General features: G+C 38.4%; 1 protein-coding gene across 1 annotated transcript in view; it reads left to right on the top strand.

Moving 5' to 3' along the window:
• The first annotated feature begins 2,751 nt into the window (after nucleotides 1-2,751).
• The window catches only part of MYO19 (myosin XIX), a 407,861-nt gene continuing 390,238 nt past the window's right edge, over nucleotides 2,752-20,374 (top strand). Inside the window, exons 1-2 of the mRNA XM_053706825.1 lie at nucleotides 2,752-2,773; nucleotides 8,823-8,926. The gene's annotated coding sequence lies outside the window, so the exon portion shown is untranslated. The remainder of the gene's footprint in view (nucleotides 2,774-8,822; nucleotides 8,927-20,374) is intronic.

The raw sequence follows: 20,374 nt of genomic DNA, 5'->3' as shown, positions 1-20,374 counted from the left end.
ATGGCGGAGGTTCACTGATGTTTTGGGGTTGCTTTGCTGCTTCAGTCACTGGATGTCTTGACTGTGTGCATGGCATTATGAAATTTGAAGACTACCAAAGAATTATGTGGTGCAATGTAGGGCCCAGTGTCAGAAAGTTGGGTCTCTGTCAGAGGTCATGGGTCTTACAGCAGTACAATGACCTAAAGAAGAGTGGTCCAAAATTCCAGTAAAGTGGTGTAAGAAACTAATTGAAGGTTACATAAAGCGATTGATTTCAGTTATTATTTTAAAGGGGTGTGCTACCAAATCTTAAATTGAGGGTGTCAATAATTTTGTCCAGTCCGTTTTTGGAGTTTTGCGTGGAATGTGTCAGATTTGGCTTTTTTTCTCCACTTTTTTGTGTCATATCAATACAAACAAAAGAAATAAACATGAGAATGCCTAAACATTTGTAATTGTAACAATTTTCTGGGCAAAGTGGTACATTATCTGACAGAAATGCAGGGGTGCCAATATTTTTGACCATGACTGTATGTATATATATATATATATATATATATATATATATTTATATTTATATATATATATATATTATCAATAAATATATATTTATATATTTATTTAAGAATAATTATAGAACATGTTCTTCTATGTGAAGAACATTTGAATGTGAAATATTCATAATTCATGTTGGGTTTAGCTCACTTAAATAAATGCAATCAGGTTAGCACAAGTATGAGTGTTAGTATTTTTTTGGCAGTTTGCATGCTACATTGAAGTCTATGGGAGGATAAGTTAATACAGTCACAATATTCGAAGTTCCACTTTATGCATGCATCGGGTTTTCACTCGCTTAATAACTTTTTACTTTAAACTCATAATACCAGCACAACCTGACATGAGCAAAAATCCTCTGTCTAGCGATGATAACGCAGGAGCACTAAATAGTTCTCCACTCGTAATCTAGCCTAAAAGTTTTACAAACATCATTGATCAAACATGCACAGTACAGCCATCATGCCAGGGGCGAAACTACAGGGGGTGCAGAGGTCGCAGGTGCGACTGGGCCCCTGAGGCTTTTTTTTTTTTTTTTTAATAAAAAACGTTAACCTACCACTGCCTGCACTGATATCATGTGAGTGTGACATGACTACAGGGGTTAGTGTTTCTGTTTTACCCATTGGTGTTTATGTGTGATTGTATGCTGTGTATGTGTGTGTGTGTGTGTATGTATGTGACTGTGTGTGTATTTATGCATGTATGTGTGTGTATATGTTTGTGGAACCAGCAAATTACAGACCTTGTTACTACAGCATGTGGGGGCAAGGGGTAAACAGTGTCAGTCTATACAGTACCACTATATACAGTATGGGGGGGTGGACCATGTCACAAACTACTGTGGTTACTTTATATAGTACTGGGCAGGTAAGGTCAGGCCAGCCATCTCACCAGCAGATTATAGACTGTGTCACTAACTTACTATATACAGTACTGGGGGGTTAAATAGTGTCACTGTATATATATATATATATATATATATATATATATATATACAGTAATAGGGGGTCAGACCATCTCACAGACTGTGGGCACAGGGTACCTTCTTTTGCAGACATGTAATCTGATTCACATTTTTTTTCTGTGTTAAATGTAAAAAAATAAAAAATATGTATTAAATTCACCTTTTTTTTGAAGGGGGGAAGGGGCGGTGGGGGGCCCCTTCTTAGATTCTTGAACCTGGGCCCTGTGGTTTCTAGTTACGCCTCTGCATCATGCTCATATTCCAATTGCATTCATATCAGTAAACACTCTATCCAATTGCAAATCACTCCATTAACCCCTTTGTTACTAGGAAAGATTACTTTGTTAACAAAAGAAAAAAAAATAACATCTGTTCCCCTTTTTCCAACATCAGAAAGTAAAATTTGCAGAATGGCATTGACCCCTATGCCACCCCCGCCCCAAAGTGTTTAAACACATAAGTAAAGTCAGATCCAGGAAAAACAACAGCTCTAGAGCAGCTATGCACTACTAGGAGCTAGCTAAACATATCTGGTGAGCCAATGACAAGAGGCAAATGTGAGTAGCCACCAATCACCAGCTAGCTTCTAGTAGTGCATTGCACTACTGAGGATATGTACATATTAATTTCCACAAAGGATAGCACAAGAACAAAGTAAATTTGAAAATAGAAGAATCTTTAAAAGTGTCTTAAAATTACGTAAATCATGAAAGTTTAATTTTCACTTGTCTATCCCTTTAAGGGATAAATTTAACGCAACTGTGAGAATTTAAAAAAAAAGAAAATGTGAATAAAGCTTTGATCAAGGTACAAAAAAAAGCTCCACGACAATAATTAGGAGCAGCTTATTTGTTCTCAGATGATTTCTTTATCAGTGGTGGCTGGTCTATAGGGGCAAAGTGGGAGGTGCCCTTTCTCCCAAAAAAGCAAACAAACCATGGTGTGTGCTTCAGAAATCATGTTTTACATTTTTATACAACTGAAATGACATGTGGTACTTACTTCACTGCATTCCCATTTTGATAATTTTGCAGTGTTTTAAAACTTGTAGATGTCAAACAAACTTGTCCAGAGCGGTATAGAAAAACAACCCTTAGAATCAGTCATAAATAATGTGCATTCCAGACTTCTGAATACATCAGTGTGACCCTGGATTATTAGGCTGTGGGGCATCCAAATACCTAGCCTGACACCTGAGTCTGACTTTGAGTGGAAAGTCAGCAATGAGGAGGAAAAGCAGCAGGGAGAGGCTCAGCAGGAAATGTACAGGTATTTCTAACTTGTGAGCTAGAAGTGTTTGTGTGTTATGTGTTATTGTTGAACGTAAGTTTATGGAGACATGTAAGTATGTTTTAATTTGAAGATGTATGTGTGTATTATAATTGCAAGCTAAAGCTATATATTTGTGTGGGAGAGAGTGTTTATGTATTTGTGCATTTTTTGTTTGTGGTCTGTGTGTGTGTGAGTCCTTGTGTATTTCTGTGTTTATATGTGGATCTCAGGGTGTGTGTGTTTGTGTATTTGTCTGTATATGTGGATCTGTGTGCTTGTATTTGGGTGTATAGGAGGGTATCTCTGGGTTTTTGTGTGTGACTGTTTGTGTATTTGTGTGCAGACTGTGAAACGCGTTGTGAACTGATCAATTGTTTTAAACTTTTAATAAAGTCTATTGTATTTAGACACATAAGCGGCACGCTTATTTATTTATCTGCTACAATCTCATTTGGCATCGGACGATTTGGGGATCCTTTGCTGTGTTAGCAGCGTTATTTGTTACCCATTTGAATACACCTGTGCCTGTTGCTGGGATTTTGCCTGAGACGTGAGAGCAGCATACACGCCTGTGAGAGCTTTCTGAACAGCTTGTGATAGTTCAGCACGCCTATCTGGCACTTTTTAAGTGCTTTGGAGTCTGAGTATAATGTGATTAATCTTGCATATACCTCTCAGACACCTGTATGATATTGCACCATTGTGGTGTCTTCTCTTGTTCTTCTTTTTTTGCTATTACAGTCCTTTTGGCTCCTGTCCTGTTGGAGTCTGGAGAAGCTAGCAGCCACTGGAAGACACCGCACATCTATCTGATTTTTGGGGGATTCTATTTGGATTGTCATCAATTTGGATTTTTATCTATTACATCCCTGGCTCCTGCCATTGGATACCTGTGACTTTGATGACTTTGACACTAATCAATTCTTGTTGATATTGCTGTTGACATTCTGTACGTGTATATATATATATATATATATATATATATATCCATTTTGATTATAGCATATCACGTTTACACCCTATTTCACTTCAGTATTACCACTGTTTAGTGATATTAGGGAGGCGCATTCAGTATATATATATATATATATATATATATATATATATATAAAATCAGAAACAGACCTTGCACTCGCTGGATTTTTTAACAAACTTTTTTACTGGCAAAAATAGTGACGTTTCGGGGACAGTGTATCCCCTTCCTCAGACAGTGAATGCTTCAAACTTAGGTGAATTTATACAAACAAATAAATAACCCCTCCCCCCAATTAGCAAAAAAAAAACGCCAAAAGTGTTGCTATGGTGACCATATGTCACAAAGTGAACATCGTATATACATTGTAATATAAGCAATCAAAGCTATGACAGTGAAGATGATCAAATTAAAATTAAAATGATATATATGCGCTCTAGGGTGAATGTATGATATTATTATACCCCCATCAGAATACGGCAAGATGGCTCTATATTATTTATTGGTTATATTTACGGCAGTGGTATAGCCAATGTAGCAGCATTTATTACAAGTATTTATTGATGTGTACTATTACAATGTTATGCTTAGTAGCTGATTTGTTCGATATGCTTCTTTGTTGCTATTTGGATCGTTGTGACCCATTACCATGACAACCCCAACCGCAACCCGAGTGATTGGTGCATGGCCAGACACGTGATCGGCCGATGCACTTCCGGGTTTGTCTGTTTTACCTAGTGCGGGCGTAGTTGCGGTGGCGTGGGACACGGCGATCTACATTAGAACTTTGTTTTCCCATCTTGGTAGGTTTTGAGTGTGTATTTTATGCCTGACCACCTAGGTAACAACATATAAGGCTTCCAATATTGGCTGGCTCACCGGACAATAACGGACATTAGGGGTATGTTAAGAATATCAGTACTTGAAATGTTAAGTTGTTTACCATGTTCATTTTACTACAGGTCTTTTAATTTTAATTTGATCATCTTCACTGTCATAGCTTTGATTGCTTATATTACAATGTATATACGATGTTCACTTTGTGACATATGGTCACCATAGCAACACTTTTGGCGGGTTTTTTTGCTAATTGGGGGGAGGGGTTATTTATTTGTTTGTATAAATTCACCTAAGTTTGAAGCATTCACTGTCTGAGGAAGGGGATACACTGTCCCCGAAACGTCACTATTTTTGCCAGTAAAAAAGTTTGTTAAAAAATCCAGCGAGTGCAAGGTCTGTTTCTGATTTTGTATCCAATTTCACTAGCACACTGGTTGTTGCATATAAGTGAGAGTGCACATCTTTGCTAAACGTATATATATATATATATATATATATATATACATATATATATATAGGTCTGTGTGTGTAAGTTTTTGTTTATTTGTGCATGTGTATTTGTGTGTACATGTGAGTCTGTGTGTGAGAGAGTGTTTGTGTATTTGTGTGTACATGTGAGTCTGTGTGTGAGAGAGTGTTTGTGTATTTGTGTGTACATGTGGGTCTGTGTGTGTGTTTGTGTATTTGTGTGTATATGTGTGTCTGTGTGTGAGAGAGTGTTTGTGTATTTGTGTGTACATATGGGTCTGTGTGTGTGTTTGTGTATTTGTGTGTATATGTGAGTCTGTGTGTGAGAGAGTGTTTGTGTATTTGTGTGTACATGTGGGTCTGTGTGTGTGTTTGTGTATTTGTGTGTATATGTGAGTCTGTGTGTGAGATAGTGTTTGTGTATTTGTGTGTACATGTGGGTCTGTGTGATTGTTTGTGTAATTGCTTGCGTATTTGTGTAGATATATGGGTCTGTGTTTGTTTCTGTATTTGTGTATGTGTATTTGTGTGTAGCTGCTTGTATTTTTTACTCTAGATAGCAACAGTAAAAATGTTTTAAACAACAAAAATCATGGCATATACTCTATGTTAATATGAAAATGAAACTATTACAGCTAATACAAAAAAGTGGTTGTGTGAAACATTTCTTTTTATTGTAAGTATATTAAAGTGAAGGTAAACTTTGATGAATGAAAGCCCGGTTTTTAAAAATAATATTAAAAAAAGGGGGCACTTTCATTCATCAAAGTTTACAAAGCAGCCGTTTTGTTTAAAAATGTACTTTTCGGACTTCCGTTAGGCGGCTTAACAAGATGGCCACAACTTCACTCTGATCCGAGACTGAAGCTTGCTTTTGAGTACACTGTGGCAACATCTCCAGCCATCCATACCTCCCTTGGCAATAATTGTGCCCGGGAATACTCCAGGATCAGGACACTACAACTCCTGGCCTCCGAGAAGGCACAGAACAGTAAGAAATTTGTTTTTTGGATCTGCAGACGTGCACACTCAGACAACCAAGATGGCGCACATTGCTGAGGCCCTAGCAGATATATTCCTGCCTATGCTGGACTCCCTAACAACAACTATAGGGGATCTCCTCTGTGAGGTGCGAGAGCTTCGCACACCCGAACCTCCTAATGTAACTCCTACATGTTTGAGTGTGCCTCGCCAGATCTCATCAGCTCATGTGAAAGAAGATACCTTGGATAACGGCACTATATCGCCGATGGAGGTGTCACACTCCCCTATCCTCCTTCCCCAACCACACTACCCGTTCATGTCGGAAACAGAGATAGGGAAAGAGGTGGCTGTCCCCCATATACTGATCTGCCCAAGACCTGCCTCTGTGGAGGTGCGTCAAATCTTGAGATTCCTGGCACTCTTTGGGAATGAGAGCGCTGACGGCTTCACGACCGGTGTCCCTAATCCTCTTCACTCTGGCCCTCCAGCCATCAGCATGCTGATATGTTCAGCCGACACGTCTGACCAATGTCTCCACATGGCGGAAAGGGGCGACGACGCAGCTCCCGAGCTTCCAGATGCCCCCGCCGCACTGTGCACACAGGGAGAAGACAGCAGCTGCAGAACTCATGCTGCACAGGAGAGCAGACAGGCAGCGGTTGTCACTACCACACCGCAGGGAACCATTCTACAGATTGCCTCAGGGTCGGAATGGAGAGGTGACGGCTACTCTACTGCCACGCTACTATACCCGCTTCTCACTGCGGAGCAGCCCCTCTCTCAGCCGCAAATGAACTGCACCCTCCTGAGGCATGAGTGCCATACTCCTTCTCGTGCTGGGGTCGGGTGATCCGCTCAAGACAACAGCTCTATATTCCGGCCGACTGGCTCATGTATAATGGTGGACTAACAGGCATATTCTAATATTTGACTGTGTGTGTGCTTTACTACGCCTCTGCCAAGCTTAGTGGCGAAATTCTTGTCTGCCATAGTAACTGAACGAAGCCGGACTACTCATGTGAGCAACATGACTTCTTTTGTTAATAGCTTTACTTATGGGTACTGGAGCGTTACAAGGGATTAATGTTAGTTTTATCCTGGCAACCTATAGTAACGCTAGCGATCTCATAGCAGGGAATTTAATTATATATGTATTTATCCTTTCTGCATTAAATAATATTAGCCTTTATACTGCAGACAGATCTAGCTCAAATCAGCTGTCCTGTGGCCACACTCATTTTCCGTTTCACAGGCATGTTGTTTATTAGGTTACAGACTTTGTGCCTCTAAGCACTTGCTTGCAAGCAGCTCACTGTCGGTGTTTGCCTGTCTTTAATTAATTAGCTCTGTTACAACTTTATTTTATATGTAAGGAAATCCTACCCCCTGCCTCATAGCCTTTTTGTTAACAGAATACCCACCCTTAACTTTACTTTGCCCTCACAAATCTTCCTATAACTTAAAGACATATGTGCTATACTGCCTGTACTGATGGCCCCCATTATTAGCCTATAGCTGTTATCCTAACTTATCACTACACAACAAACTAGGAAAAGACACTTGCTGTAGCCTGTTTATGATTTTCTATTATTTAATTGTGTCTTGCTGTGACTCCAGCAATGTATGCCAATATTTCATGAAGGAGGATTACTATTTTGCTGGTTAATCTTTGGAAACTTCCTATCAATGTGAGTGAGCCAACACTATTACTGACCCATTATGGTATTGTCCTAAGTTCACCACAATAACTCATGGATTATATTGCAAAATATGTGGAAATGTTATTTGTTAGTCTATATATGCCCACTATGTCCCCCTCACCTCTTACCACTCTATCCTTCCCCCTCCCCGACTTCCCCCCTAGCCTCCCTTTGTCTCCCCTGTTCTGTTTGTTTCCCCCTTTCCTTCCCATTCTCCCATTCCCTCACCTCCCCCTTTTTTGCCTCCCCTGTTTGTCTTGTTTTGTTTTATATTAAGGTTAAAAAAAAAACAATATAGCGGTGCAAACCCTTGTCTTTTAGAACAATAACTGCCTATTGAAAGTTTATGAAGATATCTGCATGTTATCATATGAAATTGCAATTGATTGATTGTACTGTACTATCTGCCTTCTTGGCTCATCCTGCGAGGTGGGCTGGATAAGCACCCTGTAACTTTGCACCCTTTATTGGTTATAAATAAAAGTTTAAAAAAAAAAATGTACTTTTCCTCTCTTCAGAGCCGGAGCAGCTTCCCCCGCACGGAGATCCTCTCTTCACACGTCAGCAATGACTAATCTGGCTTCTTCCAATCACGGCTTTCCCCCCAGGGGAATCATTGCCTGAGGCCATGCCCTGATTGAAGGAAGCCGGATTAGTCATTGTTGACGTGTAAAGAGAGGATCTCTGGGCAGGGGAAGCTGCTCTGGCTGAGAAGAAAGGTAAGTTTTTAAACAAAACGGCTACTTTCTAAACTTTGATGAATGAAAGTGCCCCTGTTTTAAATAGTATTTTTAAAAACCGGGCTTTCATTCATCAAAGTTTACTTTCACTTTAAGATTTTGTCTTTCTTTTTTCAACCTCTACTATGTTACAATGTTAACAGCAGCAGAAAAATGTTGTGTAAAGTTGATAGTAAGCATATTTATATAAATATATGTTTATAAGATATAAGGAAAAACAGAGCAATTTATAAGATATAAGGAAAAACAGAGCAAATAAATATATAAAACAGTTTTCTATTTGTCTGAAAGTAGAAATGTGATTATAAATATAATTACCAGAAGTTATATTTCTTCAACAGGTAATATGATCACTGATATCCTGCGCGGGACTGAATACTCACTATCAGAACAGCATAATGCAAAATATCATGCAGAGTGATTAAAAGACTAAGCACCAATCATAGTAAGTTTATAAAAGATTGACAAGGAGCAAAGTCCTTTTTATAAATGCAATAAGAGAACTAAGAGTTTTTACAAACTACTTCCTGGTTGAATGCATTTTTTTGTATCAACAATATCATTTGCTTTCCACATTCAAATTACCCTTTGTTGTGGTATTTCCCTTATGAGAAATTAATTCCTTTGGGACTTTTAAAGGGATATGTAACCCAATTTAATTTATTTCATTATTCAGATAGAGCATGCAATTTTAAACAACTTTCTAATTTACTTCTGTTATCAAAAAGATCTTCATCCATTTGGTATTTTGATTTTTTTACAGTAAATGTAAAAGTATATTTCATACAGTTGCTGATATCTCAACTGAAAGGATGGTGAGAGAGGTATGTGTGAAAGTGTTCACCTAAACTAGCAGGTATTGTTCAGAACACAAGAACATACCGGCAAAGGTTCTCCATTAGAATCCAGGTTACTCATATGGAACACCCATATATTCTCTATGTATGTGACCTTCATTGTTAATAAAGAATAAAAAACCCTTAATTATAAACCTATATGAGTTGAGGGTATATTATGCAGGTGTATATTAGTGTGTTATGTATATGTATTATACTGTAAAATTGTTTATAATATGTATTGTAACTAAGTTTGCTATTTAGATAAACATGTTTTTAATTTTTGGCCTTTTTTCTATTTAGGAAAAATATTTTGTGTACGTGATTTTAATAACGTATTGAAGACAGTAGCCGCAAGTAATTTGTTTTACAATAATGTATTTTTTTAAACAGTGCACTATGTAAACACACTTTTAAAAGAAGACAACTTTTTTAACATTGCAATTTTTTTTAGCTGCTACAAGTTCACACTATATTGAATGTGTTTACTTCTTACTTCGCTGTCATACTGTACCAAACGTTTTATTAAAATTAAACAATTTTGGTACAAAGCGACCATAATATTAGATCTAAACACATTCAGTACATTGTGAACTTGTAGAGGCTAAAAAATACAATAACAATACAGTCATTATTGAACTCTCAAACAGGGTCATGCTTTCATCGCTAGGAGTTTTATAATGTAAACAGAAGAACTGTAAAAACGCACTATTGTAAAGATTAGCGGACATACTCAACAGAGGGCCCTGGCGCATATTTTTTTTTAGTCCTCAAAGCTAACTCAGTAGTAAGCAATAGTAATAATATATGTGTTGCTGGATAATGATTTTGAGAATAGATAGATAGGTTCTATGGGGCCAATTTACTGGTGAACTACTTGTGCAATGCTGCCCCCTGCAGATTCTCAGCCAATTTGCCGCTAGCATGGGGTGCCCTACAAAAGGCCCTTTTAATGGCTATTGGTAGTGTAGCATTAGATTAGGGGGTGTTTTTATTTTGGGGGGGGCTTTTTTATTTTTATAGGGATTAGGTTTAATTTTTTTATTTTGGATAATTTTGTTTATTATTTTCTGTAATGTTAGACTTTTTTATTTTTGGTCATTTTAGATTAATTTTATTTTATTTTTTTATTTTTCAGTAATGATAGCTTTTTTTATTTTAATTGTAACTTAGTATTTTTTAATTTAGGTAATTGGGGTTATTTTATGGGGTGTTAGATTAGGAGGTTTAGTAATTTAATTAGTTATTTGCGTTGTGGGGGTTTGGCGGATTAGGAAAAAATAGATTTATTAGGATTATTGCATTGTGTGGGTTTGGCGAATTAGCGGTAATACAATTATTAGGTTTATTGCGATGTGGGTTAATGGCGGATTAATTAGGGGTTAATACATTTATTAGGTTTATTGCGATGTGGGTTAATGGTGGATTAGGGGTTAATACATTTATTAAATTTATTGCAATGTGTTATTTTATTAGTTATTGTGGTGGGGGATGGAGGTTGACAGGTAGATAGATATTGCGCATGCGTTAGGTATTAGTTACTATTTTCAGGGAGTTGCGGTGCTCACATACTCAGTGCAAGGCTTGCTGCGCCTGCCTATGTGTGACGAGGTGAAAATGGAGTCAAATTTCTCAATTTTCGCCGCGTAAGTCCTTGTGCTAAATATTTGAAACACGGTTCTATCTTACCTTAAATAAGAAAAAAAAATAGCCAACGGGTGAAATATACGTGCCACATTTATATGTGGTGCTGTATATATGATACCAAAACTGCATAAAAATCAGCGTTGCCGGCTTTTGCGGGCGACGCTGCATATGTAATCTTGCCCTATATACCTGTATAATACTTCTAAAATAACTGTAAGTTTCTTGCAAATCTAGCCACAGAAAAAGTGCTGCCCACTCCCATTCTGTTGCCCTAGGCAATTACCTTGTTTGCCTAGGCCAAAATAAATTCCCTAGCCTGTCTAGTAAATAGGATAGCCTGAGGTCTAAGCAGTGCTTTCTTTTTTAAACAAGCAGTGTATGATATAGTGATAAACTAAAAAGAAATAGTGATCTTTGTGAAATAAGTGAACAAAAGTGTCCAAAATAAGTGTCCTAAAGCAATAAATCATAGTGATACATATAAATGTATCTTGTATTTTTTCTCTTGCACTTCTCCAAACAAATCCTCCTCTTAATTTTTACTACTGTTGATAATATATTTCTCTGTAGGATACTCTCTTTTCTTATTGCTATGAGCTCATCTAGAGGGAACTACAGTCTATTCCTGTATTCTATGTTTATAGTTATCATCATCATTTTTATGATATCTATTATATTCCAGATCGTTTACATTAACCTTCCTATATCATCTGGTTTCCTTCTATGTTACTTCTTGTGACTGGTTCTGATTACATTCTCTTTTTCTTTTTCTAAATTTGTTGTTATAAACTTTAATAATATATTGGTTTTGAAGGATGAATCACCTTTATTAACCCTTTAATGACCAGCTACGTACCCTGTACGTTGCTGGTCTTTGAATGGGGATTGCTATTTTGAAATCGCGGTCCGGCCACTTGCGGCGAGACCCGTGGTACTGTGACCTGAAAAACCCTTAACAAGCAGCGACGTACAGGGTACGTTGCGGTTGTTAAGGGGTTAAAGACTGGACTTTTTAACATATAAGTGAAAGATTCTTAGAAGATCCTGAAGGAGTTAAAAAAGATCCCAGGTTGAACAAATCAAAAGTAATTGCTATATAAAGACCAGGGTGACTAGGGACTAATTCTCCTTAAAAAAGTTGCCAGGTGCAGAGAAATGTGCACTGGAGATTGTGTTGTAGGGACGGGTTACACAGAATGGAATACAGCACTTGGGACTTGAGTCTGTTACAAAATTGCAAATGATATATAGACAACTTAGTTCTCTTTGCAGTGTTTTTAATTAAACATATGCTGGTGGTAAACCTGAGTGACTTTTTGCTTGTTTTTTTTTTATAGCTTTTATTGTTAAAGTGTTTGTGTGCTAATAAATTCTGAAATAAATATGTTTCTGTCATCCAGGGATATTTATTGATTTAAACTCTATCCTTAGAGCTAATGAAGCTCAATAGTGTGAGTGCAGCTCCTATTGTGATTGTACTTAAAGGGACAGTCTACTCCAGATTTTTTATTGTTTAAAAAGATAGATAATCCCTTTATTACCCATTCCCCAGTTTTGCATAACCAACATGTTTATATTAATATACTTTCTACCTCTGTGATTACCTTGTATCCAAGCATCTGCAGACTGCCCCCCTTATTTCACTTCTTTTGACAGACATGCTTTTTTAGCCAATCCGTGCCCTCTCATAAGTAACTCCATGGGTGTGAGCACAATGTTATCTATATGCAACACATTAACTAATGTGAAAATGGTCAAATGCATTCAGATAAGAGGCGGCCTTCAAGGGCTTAGAAATTATCATATGTGCCTACCTAGGTTTAGCTTTCAACTAAGAATAACAAGATAACAAAGCAAATTTGATGATAAAAGTAAATTGGAAAGTTGTTTAAAATGACATGCCCTATCTGAATCATGAGTGTATATCGGTATTATACTATATGTGCTCTTTTCTCTTTTGGGGAAAACACCACCTGCTGAACAGCTGAATTACAGGTCCTTAAAGGAGAAGGAACGTTATTATTCACTACAGTGGTATCATTTAGGATTTGTTGTCTTTTGGATACTTATTTATAATACGTTTGTTCACTTATTTCACATATATCCCCTTTTTTTTTTTTACACAAGTGTATGATATAGTACTTATATATAAAATATATTTTTTTTGCTACAAGAAATCATATTTTATTTTGCTTGTGTAAATAGGTTTGTCATATTTCTCTTCCACAAAAACCGAGACAATCAATACTGGCTGGGTGTCAACCCTATACTAGAATGACAACAAAATAAATTTAAAATATGTGAATGTATAGCACACTGAGCCATTGTTGACAAGACTGCCCTATATCTGGATGCCTCCGGAAGTTTTTATGTTTGCCATTTTTAGTTTTATGATCTGATTTACATGTTTGATTAATTCATTTTTTGTTTAGCAAGCCTAGATTCACTGTTGGAAACAGCTTCCATTATTCATGTTTCAGGGAAGATAGTTAAAGGGACAGTCTACTTGATTTTTTATTGTTTAAAAAGATAGATAATGCCTTTACTACCCATATTCCAGTGTTGCATAACCAAAATTATTATATTAATATACTTTACAACCTCTAAATATCTGCCTGATTCTAAGCCCCTGTAGGCTGCCTCTTATCTCAGTGCTTATTAGCTTTTAACAGCCAGACAATGCTAGTTGATGTGTGTCATATAGATAACATGCTCACTCCGTGGAAACCAGCACTGATTGGCTAAAAAACACGTTTTTAAAAAGAACTGAGATAAAGGGCCGTCTGTATGGGACTTAGATACAGGTAATCATAGAGGTAAAAGTATATTAATTGTTATGTCCTGACACTGGGGTGCACTCACAATAGTACTGGAAAAAAGGAAGATTACACAAAGATGGCGTATAATAACAGCAGTGTTTATTATGATCTGTTTGCAATAAAATAAATCAGTAATCAACTTATAAGTAAGGCTATGATTAAACTATAAATGTGTTACTTAGCTCTGGGTATCAAATAAGACTTTAATCTGTATATCCAATATATATATATATATCTAAATGTATGGATAGACATCTATATCTGGATATATTCATATATACTGATCAGCCACAACATTAAAACCACTGACAGGTGAAGTGAATAACATTGATTATATCGTCACAATGGCACCTGTAAATGGGGTGGGATATATTAAGCAGCAAGTGGTCAGTCTTGGGGGTATATTTCTTAAAGTGCGGATGGACATGAAACTATGTAGCTTATAATGTCCGCCGCACATCGATAAATGCCGACAGCATACGCTGTCGGCATTTATCATTTCACCAGCAGTTCTTGGGAACTGCTGGTGCAATACCACCCCCTGCAAATTTGTGGCCAATCAGCCACTAGCAGGGGGTGACAATCAACCTGATCGTATACGATTGGGTTGATTTCTGTCCGCCGCCTCAGATCAGGCGGACAGGTTATGGAGCAGCCGGAAACATGGGGTATCAAGCTCTGTACGGAGCTTGATAAATTGACCCCTTGAATTTCATGAGTTGGAAGCAGGAAAATGGGCAAGCAAAAAGATCTGAGTAACTTTGACAAGGATCACGAAAATAGAGAGACTCACTCACTGAGACAGAACAATAGCTAGAAAAACTTCTGTGCTTGTCCACAAGGCCAGTGCCATTCAGGGTGCAGTCTCTTTTTGCACACTATGGCCTCTAGTTATCAAGCCGTCAACCGCAAATACGCTGGAATTCCGCAGTGTATTTGTGGCAAGGCTGATTCACCTTAGTTATCAAGCCCTACTGCCCGGCAAAAGTAGAATATAGTGACGTGAGCGGACTCAGTCCAACACAGATCGATGCTTACGTCACTCCAGATGTTCCGAACGCAAGTTCGGCACAATCTGACTACTTTTGGTAGTTATCAAACTACTAGCAGGTACGCTCGCCACTATTCTGGGCCACGTACCTGGATTTCAATCCGCCGCCCTGGAGGCGGCGGATCCCATAGGAATCAATGGGAGTCTGACCATAGCGAAAGCTCATGTTCGCTGCTGCCCGATATCCCATTGATTCCTATGGGAAATGTCTGCACCTAACACCCTAACATGTACCCTGAGTCTAAACACCCCTAATCTGTCCCCCCTACACCGCCGCAACTAAATTTATTACCCCCTAAACCGCCGCTCCCAGACCCCGCCGCAACTATAATAAACATGTTAACCCCTAAACCGCCGCTCCCGGATCCCGCCGCCACCTACATTATACATATTAACCCCTAATCTGCCCCCCCCTACACTGCCGCAACTAAATAAATTTATTACCCCCTAAACTGCCGCTCCTGGACCCCGCCGCCACCTACATAATACCTATTAACCCCTATCCTGCCCCCCTATACCGCCACCACCTATAATAAATTTATTAACCCCTATCCTGCCCCCCTACACTGCCGCCACTATAATAAAATTATTAACCCCTAAACCTAAGTCTAACACTAACCCTAACACCCCCCTAACTTAAATATTAATTAAATAAATCTAAATAATATTACTCTTATTAACTAAATTAATCCTATTTAAAACTAAATAATTACCTATAAAATAAACCCTAATATAGCTACAATATAACTAATAATTACATTGTAACTATTTTAGGATTTATTTTTATTTTACAGGCAAGTTTGTATATATTTTAACTAGGTACAATAGCTATTAAATAGTTATTAACTATTTAATAGCTACCTAGTTAAAATAAAGACAAATTTACCTGTAAAATAAAAACTAACCTAAGTTACAATTACACCTAACACTACACTATCATTAACTAAATTATTCCAATTTAAAACTAAATACTTACCTGTAAAATAAACCCTAAGATAGCTACAATGTAATTAATAATTACATTGTAGCTATCTTAGGATTTATATTTATTTTACAGGCAACTTTGTATTTATTTTAACTAGGTACAATAGTTATTAAATAGTTATTAACTATTTAATAACTACCTAGCTAAAAGAAATACAAAATTACCTGTAAAATAAATCCTAACCTAAGTTACAATTAAACTTAACACTACACTATAATTAAATTATTTAAATAAATTAGCTACCAATACCTACAATTAAATACAATTAAATAAACTAAACTACAAAAATAAACAAACACTAAATTACAGAAAATAAAAAAATATTACAAGAAGTTTAAACTAATTACACCTAATCTAAGCCCCTAATAAAATAAAACCCTACCCTACCCTATTCTACACTACCAAGTAACCAGCTCTTTTACCAGCCCTTAAAAGGGCTTTTTGCGGAGCATTGCCCCAAAGTAATCAGCTCTTTTGCCTGTAAAAAAAAATACAACCCCCCAACATTAAAACCCACCACCCACATACCCCTACTCTAACCCACACAAACCCCCTTAAATAAACCTATTGCTAACCCCCTGAAGATCTCCCTACCTTGAGTCGTCTTCACCCAGCCGGGCTGAAGTCTTCATCCGATGGGGCAGAAGAGGACATCCAGACCAGCAGAAGTCTTCATCCTATCCGGGCAGAAGAGGACATCCGGACCGGCAGACATCTTCAGCCAAGCGGCATCTTCTATCTTCATCCATCCGACGAGGAGTGGCTCCATCTTCAAGACCTCCGGCGCGGAACATCCTTCCTGCACGATGACTACCCGACGAATGGCTGGTCCTTTAAATGACGTCATCCAAGATGGCGTCCCTCGAATTCCGATTGGCTTATAGGATTCTATCAGCCAATCGGAATTAAGGTAGGAAAAATCTGATTGGCTGATGCTATCCGCCAATCAGATTGAAGTTCAATCCGATTGGCTCATTGGATCAGCCAATTGGATTGAACTTCAATCTGATTGGCTGATAGCATCAGCCAATCAGATTTTTCCTACCTTAATTCCGATTGGCTGATAGAATCCTATCAGCCAATCGGAATTCGAGGGATGCCATCTTGGATGACGTCATTTAAAGGACCAGCCATTCGTCGGGTAGTCGTCGTGCAGGAAGGATGCTCCGCGCCGGAGGTCTTGAAGATGTAGCCGCTCCTCGTCGGATGGATGAAGATAGAAGATGCCGCTTGAAGATGTCTGCTGGTTCGGATGTCCTCTTCTGCCCGGATAGGATGAAGACTTCTGCCGGTCTGGATGTCCTCTTCTGCCCCATCGGATAAAGACTTTCGGCCCAGCTGGGTGAAGACGACTCAAGGTAGGGAGATCTTCAGGGGGTTAGCGATAGGTTTATTTAAGGGGGTTTGGGTGGGTTAGAGTAGAGGTATGTGGGTTTTAATGTTGGGGGGTTGTATTTTTTTTTACAGGCAAAAGAGCTGATTACTTTGGGGCAATGCCCCGCAAAAACCCTTTTAAGGGCTGGTAAAAGAGCTGGTTACTTGGTAATGTAGAATAGGGTAGGGACTTTTGTTATTATTTTTTTTATTTTATTTTATTAGGGGGCTTAGATTAGGTGTAATTAGTTTAAACTTCTTGTAATATTTTTTTATTTTCTGTAATTTAGTGTTTGTTTTGTTTTTGTAATTTAGTTTATTTAATTGTATTTAATTGTAGGTATTGATAGCTAATTTATTTAAATAATTTAATTATAGTGTAGTGTTAGGTTTAATTGTAACTTAGGTTAGGATTTATTTTACAGGTAATTTTGTATTTCTTTTAGCTAGGTAGTTATTAAATAGTTAATAACTATTTAATAACTATTGTACCTAGTTAAAATAAATACAAAGTTGCCTGTAAAATAAAAATAAATCCTAAAATAGTTACAATGTAATTATTAGTTATATTGTAGCTATATTAGGGTTTATTTTATAGGTAAGTATTTAGTTTTAAATAGGATTAATTTAGTTAATAAGAGTAATATTATTTAGATTTATTTAATTAATATTTAAGTTAGGGGGTGTTAGGGTTAGTGTTAGACTTAGGTTTAGGGGTTAATAATTTTATTATAGTGGCGGCGGTGTAGGGGGGGCAGGATAGGGGTTAATTGGTATTATGTAGGTGGCGGCGGGGCCCGGGAGCGGCGGTTTAGGGGTTAACATATTTATTATAGTTGCGGCGGGGTCTAGGAGCGGTGGTTTAGGGGTTAACATATTTATTATAGGAGCGGCGGGGTCTAGGAGCAGCGGTTTAGGGGTTAACATATTTATTATAGTTGCGGCGGGGTCCGGGAGCGGCGGTTTAGGGGTTAAACAATTTATTTAGTTGCGGCGGGCTCCGGGATCGGCAGGCTAGGGGTTAATAAGTTTATGTAGGTGGCGGCGGTATAGGGGGCGTTAGATTAGGGGTTAATAGGTATAATGTAGGTGGCGGCGGGGTCCGGGAGCGGCGGTTTAGGGGTTAATAACTTTATTTAGTTGCGGGGGGCTCCGGGGGCACCGGTATAGGGGGTAGAACAGTATAGTATAGTGTGAGTGCTTAGTGACAGGGGTATCAATAAAGCTGTAAAAAAGCCGAAGAGCAGCGAGATTGATGATTGATAACTATCACAGTCCGCTGCTCATCGCCCCGTACTTGGTGCGCGGCTTTTTGACAGATTTATTGATAACTTTGGCGAGCGTATTCAGGTCCGCGGCGGCGATGTGAGGCGAGCTTAGGCGAGCGTATTGGGGCCGGCGAAGGCAGATAAGTACAGAGCTTCATAACTAGAGGCCTATGCCTTTTCACAGAGAAAAAATATCCTATAGCATATCAGTCTGATCCTGCCCAATGACAGTCCAGCACCGAAATACCAGGCAATTCTTCTCTGAACAAGAGAAACAACAACCCCAGATGATCGGCCTTCTGTTAGGTCTCCCTAAGAGTAAAAGGGGGAAACCAGTTGTGGACTCCTTGCACACATGCCCTAGAGATATGCAACTGCACCTCACTGACGAGGCCGAAACGTACATCTGGGGTTTGTTGTTTGTCTTGTTCAGAGAAGAATTGCCTGGTATTTTGGTGCTGGACTGTCATTGGGCAGGATCAGACTGATATGCTACAGGATATTTTTTCTCTGTGAAAAGGCATAGGGGCCTATCTATCAAGCTCTGTACGGAGCTTGAGGGCCCGTGTTTCTGGCGAGCCTGCAGGCTCGCTGGAAACACCAGTTATGAAGCAGCGGTCTAAAGACCGCTGCTCCATAACCCTGTCCACCTGCTCTGATGAAGCGGACAGGAATCGCTGGAATTCAACCTGATCGAGTACAATTGGGTTGGTTGACACCCCCTTGCTGCAGGGGGCGGTGTTGCACCAGCAGCTCACAAGAGCTGCTGGTGCAATGCTGAATACGGAGAGCGTACTGCTCTCCGCATTCAGCAATGTCTGTCGGATCAGGTCCGACAGACATTTCATAAATAGGCCTCATAGTGTGCAAAAAGAGACTGCACCCTGAGTGGCACTGGTCTTGTGGACAAGCATGGAAGTTTTTCTAGCTATTGTTCTGTCTCAGTGAGTGCGTCTCTCTATTTTCTTGTTTTTATGAAACTTTGACAAGGGCCAAATATAGTTATGGCTTACACGACTAGGTCAGGGCATCACCGAAACGACAAGTCTTGTGGGGTGTGCCCAGTATGCAGGAGTTAGTACCTAATAAAAATAAATATCAAATTATTTAGAAATAATTTAGAATTTAATTATCTTGGAATTTAATGTAGTTTATTATATATATTCAATAACAGTAAAAGGCTTCCTTGCTTTATTTCGTTTACTTATTCATATTCAATTACTGAGACTAGTAGTGTTGATGGTTTAAACACCTTAAAAAAGAGAACTATGTTTCTTTCCTTAGCGCTGCGGAATCTGTTGGCGCTCTACAAATAACCGATAATAATAATAATAATAAGAAGATATGGTGAGTCCCACGGCTTGAGTAATTACTGTTGGGAATATCACTCCTGGCCAGCAGGAGGAGGCAAAGAGCACCACAGTTAAACTGCTAAGAAGAATCGCTCCCTTACCCATAACTCCCAGTCATTCTCTTTGCCTTCGGTGCATGGAGAAGGTCAAGTTTAGGTGCATGAAGAAAATTTTTGATTTCATTTACAAACAAGTTTTGGGGTATAGCCGTATTCCACGTCATTCCTTGCAGTCGGGTAGTGGTGGCTTTAAAGCAGTTAGAAACTTGTAAAGAGGTTTTCCTAACAATTGCTGTCCTAGTTTAGAAAGCCAGAGTTGGCTACTCTGTTCTATCTTTTTCAAAGATCTCTGTGAAGAACTGTGTCTTCTCATACCTTGTAGCCGTCTACATGCCGGACAGTGGAGCAGGTAAGTGCTTTTTCTTCCAGTTGGGGAGACCATGCACTTAACAAATTAAAAGACACTGCTTTTTTTTATTGGGACATAGATAATACTGTTGTATGGGTTACACTGGGGCATGAAGCAGGCACTGTAGCATGTGTGAGACTAACATTTAAACTC

This window comes from Bombina bombina, chromosome 3, assembly GCF_027579735.1.
Source record: "Bombina bombina isolate aBomBom1 chromosome 3, aBomBom1.pri, whole genome shotgun sequence".
In the NCBI taxonomy this organism is placed as follows: Eukaryota; Metazoa; Chordata; class Amphibia; order Anura; family Bombinatoridae; genus Bombina; species Bombina bombina.
Note: the sequence above shows the minus strand (reverse complement) of the source record. Positions and strands in the feature narration are given on the sequence as shown.